Below are 3,877 nucleotides of genomic sequence, written 5' to 3' on the forward strand. Positions count from 1 at the left end.
TGAATTTTTGTGATTTTCATACAATATAGTTTGATGATAATTAGATTTCCTCCTCTATCCACATGTCCCCCCACTGTAGAGTCTGATTTGTGTCCCCAAGTAGCCATCAGTGTGGGTTCATCCACTATTCCCATCAAGAGTCCCATTCCTGTAAGACCCCAGCAGCTATCAGTTACCAAAAGTTCCTTAGGCTGGTTTGGGGATTTTTTACCCATGACTCCATGTCTGTCCTGGGATGTTTCTCTGGTTTGAGCTTGCATAGTACTTGTGCATGCTGTCATCATTGCTGGGAGTTCATATTAGTAACTGACCAGCTGTCTGGAAGACTCTGATTCCTTGTGGTCATTCACCCCCTCTGGCTCTTACAGTCTCTTCCCTTCTTCTTCAGCAATGATCCCTGAGCCTTGGGAGTCAGAAGTTTGACATAGTCATTGTATTGCAGGATAAGAACTCTGCAGATTCTTTGTTCTCTGCACATCAGTCAGTTGTGTGTTTCTGTACTGCCGACTATCTGCTGTACAAGGAAACTTCTCTGGTGAGAGTTCAGAAATGCATTCATCCTATGTGTAGAGGTTGCATTGAAGTTGTGTTGCTTAGGGTTAAGTGTCTCACTAACACTTATTCTCTGCATTTGAGCATTTCTGGAACTCTGTAATAGTCTCCATCTCTTGCAATAAGAAGTTTCTTTGGTGAAGGGTGAAAGGAACACTTGTCTGTAAATATGAGGATGCATATTTAGAATAAAGTAAGAAATTACCTTGGTCTAGGGATATGCCAAAAGGATCTATGACCTCTCCAACCAACTGTATTTGGCTATGTTTACATAGCCATGAGTTCCCTCACATTCAGCAGGCCTTAAGTCCACTTAGACAGCTATTGATTATCCCCCAAGATAAAAGTGCGACTACTGCACCAATATCAATAGTTTTCTGGGCCACTCATCATGTTTACTAGACTTTTTATCTAGATAGTACCATTGATTGGTTTTTTTTTTACCCCCTTGGCAACTTGTATCCTCTGATACAATGAGATCTAGTCTTCAGGGAGAAGTGTTTCAGGTAAGTTCCAGCTCGATTGCTCCAAGTCCTGTTTCCAAAGTGTGGCCTGTTTTCAGCAATTGGGTCTTACCTTCTAGTTCTTAGAGGCAATCAAGGGGCTGTGGCAATAGCCTGTGTTAACATGGGAGTCTCTTGTACTACTCTGATCAAACAACTAGAAGAGAGGTTTCTCCTACCTGTCACTGTATTTTGTTATATAGCATTCAGCTATATACATGCGCTCATATATTTATTGTATGCATATTTTTAGTGTGACTTTGAACTAATACATTTCCCTTTGGTTTTTCAAAAAAATCATCTAAGGCATTATTTATCTCTCAGCTGATGAATGAATAATGAAAATGTAATGCGTTTATACAATGAACTTTTATTCAGCAGTAAAAGACAAAAATCATAAAAATTGCAGGTAAATAACTGTAACTAGAGGTAACACAGATTCAAAAGAATAAGTGATGTATGTTCTCCCTCATTTGTGGATATTGGCTCCAAATCCTTATATGTGAGTATATATCCTGATGTAACCACAGGAATCAACAAAGGAACCATGAGGGTAAAGGGGAAGAAGGAGCTTGAGCGAGGCAGCTAGTAGGAGGCAGATGTTATTAAGGGAGAAATTGAGAAAAGGAGTATTTTAACTGGGGAGGGTGTATGAAGGGTTATATAGGGAGACTGAGAGGTGAATAAATTATTTTCTTTCTCAATTCTTACTAAGAATTAAAACATTAAAAGTAATGTAAATTAACATGTTACTTGTATTCCTCTTTTACTTCACATCCTGTTTTTATTGCTTGTATATTAGAAGCATCATATTTCATCATTTTTTTGTGCAGACAATACTAATGTAGATGAAGCCATGTTCTCCTTTTGTGCTTCCTGTCTTTTGTGGGACCCTCCATGGAAATAAAGTTTCTCAGGTCTGTTTGATTAGTTTGTGTGAAATTTTATTTATTTTACTCAAGTTGTCAGCAGAATCTGCTTGTGAAAGGTTACATTGGTATTTATTTCCCTTTATTCTTTTTGTTTTAATAGATAAAATAGCTATAGATCTTACTGCTTCTAACATGAATTCTATTTTTACTTTTTAAAAATGTAACTTAAACCAGGCGTGGCGGTGCACACCTTTAATTCCAGCACTTGGGAGGCAGAGGCAGGCAGATCTTTGTGAGTTTGAGGCCAGCTGATCTATATAGTGAGTTCCAGGACAGCTGGAGCTACAGGGAGGCCCTGCCTGAAAAAGACAAAAAAAAAGTAACTTAAATACAGACAACTGCATGTAGTTTTTCTGAATAGGATCATTTTTCTAAAATCACTACTCCACCAGGATATAAAATCTAGCCAGGCATCCCAGTAGCCCTTCAGGCAACCCTTAAAATCACAGTCCTCCCTCATTTGTAAATGTAATTCAGCATCTTAATTTTTATGGAAATAACTTCCTTACTTTTACAATGGCATTATTCTCCAAGTGCACATTTCTCTGTTTTTGTTTAATAAAAATGCATCGTTCAAGTAGCTCTCTCTTTTACTCGACTATTGTATTTATTCTCATGTTTTATTTATTGGAAGAGCTAGATTATTTTCTCTATAGAATTTCTGATATGATTTTGTTGACAACATTTCTAGGTTATAAGCATGCAGCATCTACAGTATTTCCTTTAAACTTATAAATTGATAGTGGGATCTAGCCACTAATCAAATTCATTTTTCTTTCAAGACTCAAGCTGTGTCTTTTATCTGCAGGTACATAATCTCTGGTTTTCTTATCTCTTGCTCCCATCTCTTCCCCCTGCCCCCAATTCCATTGCCACAATACATTAAGTAGATATACAAAACTATTTCAATTTTCTTGTCCATTTTTAGTTAGTTGCTGGAATACTTCTCAAAATAAAAAGTGATTCATTTATTTTCAGTGACACTGACCATATTTGAAAAGCATAAAGCAACATGTATTTCTTCATTTTCTAGTTTTCACAATGTTAGATCGTAGGCTTGCCCTCTTAAGATAATGTTCACTCTAAGCTGGCCAGATTCCATAGTCTGAGGAAATCAGTCTCTCCTCACTTCTCTGCCTCTCTCTAGCTCTTGCCTTCTCACTTTCAGAGACTTAAGAAGACATGTTCCTTTGTCCAGGGACATTTCCCCTGAACTTTTCCTCTGGGCCTCCACCTGTCATTTTGTCCATGACAGTATCTTTCTCTTTAAGCTATTCCTCTTACTGAAGCTCTTCTCCAGGTCTTAAAGAGAAGCCCCTCCTTCCCTTTAGGTTCCATCATGTTGTCTCTGAAATAATGGACTGTCCTTTTTTAATGTTTTCCCACATCAAGGCCCCATCATGGCTCCCATGGTTATGAGGCTTTGTCTCCTAATAAAGCTCAATTCCGAAGAGCGCATTTGTGTGGACTTTATTCCAGAATCAACCCACCTGTCGTCTTCTCTCTTATTTCTAACACATAATATTTGGTCCCTTATCACCATCCAAAATGATGTTTTCTTTTTCTTTTTTTTAGATCATTGTGATTTGCTGATTTGAACATATTTGATGTGTTTTATTGTTATCTTTATTGGTGCTCAAATAAGTTCAACTTTGGCCAAGGCTGGAACTTCTTCAGGTTGGCTCTCAAATCCCTTTTCATTGTTTTAATAAGCTCATTTTGAACATTTACTCATCTAATTCTCAAGGCACCAGAAATCATTAAAATTACAGTATTATCCAAGTCCTTATTGATTTTGTTAGTAAAATATTCTCAGGACAAAGTAGTAAACTGTCTTCAAATATAAAATCATTGAAAACTGTTCATTTTTTGTACATACATTCCAGTTTC

This window comes from Nannospalax galili, unplaced genomic scaffold (assembly GCF_000622305.1).
Source record: "Nannospalax galili isolate Female #2095 unplaced genomic scaffold, S.galili_v1.0 scaffold2745, whole genome shotgun sequence".
NCBI classification, from domain to species: domain Eukaryota; kingdom Metazoa; phylum Chordata; class Mammalia; order Rodentia; family Spalacidae; genus Nannospalax; species Nannospalax galili.